Raw genomic sequence first — 1357 nt, forward strand, 5'->3', positions numbered from 1 at the left:
GAAATATTAGTTTAAAGTTCCCCTCACAAACGTATAAAACTGACACCTCAAATTCTACCTGCACCCACTCCTTGAGTCCATGCTGCTCTGAGCTCCCAACTCTAACCCAAGGTTATGTGAGTGATATTCTCCACTTGTCCCCTTCCTGCCTTACTTCCACCAACTCATCCCCATCCTCATCCTACTCATCTACCCCTGCACCTTTGTGGCTGCTTGTCTGTGTTCACCCCTGTAATCTCTGTATCTTGTGAAAGTGTCATTTCAGCCTCTTTGGGGGCTGATTTCCCAATGTTCAAATGTCTTGCTGCCATCATGGTCTTTCTGGGGCAGCTGGGCTGCTCAGCAGATAGAGCCAGAAATGGAGATAGGAAGATCTGTGTTCAATTCTGGCCTCACACAATTACCTGCTATGTGCCCATGGGCAAGTTACTGAACCCTGGTCTGCCTCAGTTTCTCATCTGTAAAGTGAGTTGGGGAAGGAAATGGCAAAGAAGTCAAAGAAAACCCTTTCGTTATTGTTTGTCTTTCATTCTTGAAGAGGACCATCAACTGGTTCCCAAAAAGTGAGTCGTTACCGGATGTCTAACAACAACACTGAAAGAACTGGGCATCTCTTCCCCATTTCATAATTCCATAAATTAATTAGCAATTCAGACTACGAGCAATGGGGAGGGGGTAAAAATTCAGATGAGAAGAGATGCAGTACAGGACCTTTAACACAAAGAACAAACTGAGTTCAGGAGGAGTCTGAGGGAAACTCCCTGTGGGACTGTTGGGTGGGTTATTGAACCCACAGAAGGAAAATACCCAGCCCAGTCATGCATTTCTTCCTCTCCAGAATTCTGCTACCACCTCTCCCTCAACCACATGTACCCAGCACCTTCATCTTCCCTCACTCCCTTTTCAACTTCTTTTTATGTTCACCTACCTTCTTAAACTGTGGGGTGTAACCCCATATGTGGGGGTCAGGCAAAATTTGGCAAGATTTCTCCAGGCAAAATCATACTTTAGGACAAAACATTTTTTTGGTTATTGATAAGTGACTAAATTTAGACAGAAGTAAAAATGCTAATGACAATGCAGCAGTCTCTGCTACCAGATTGTTGTATACCTTATTGTTGTGTCTGTCCTTCATTCCAGGAGAGGACCATGACATCAAGATGATGACATGAATGGCAATTTACTTTGACTTGAGTGAGGGAGGGCTGTGCAAGGTCACCAACCTCACTTTCTTCTCCTGAGCCATCTGGGTCCAGTGGCCTGATATTCATCGGGACGACTGGAGATGGCCCAGGATGCAATGGGAGACCCTGGCCCTTTCAGGCTAAGGTCTGACCACATTCTCAATTTGAGTGAG

Source organism: Notamacropus eugenii, chromosome 5 (assembly GCF_028372415.1).
Source record: "Notamacropus eugenii isolate mMacEug1 chromosome 5, mMacEug1.pri_v2, whole genome shotgun sequence".
Classification (NCBI taxonomy): Eukaryota; Metazoa; Chordata; class Mammalia; order Diprotodontia; family Macropodidae; genus Notamacropus; species Notamacropus eugenii.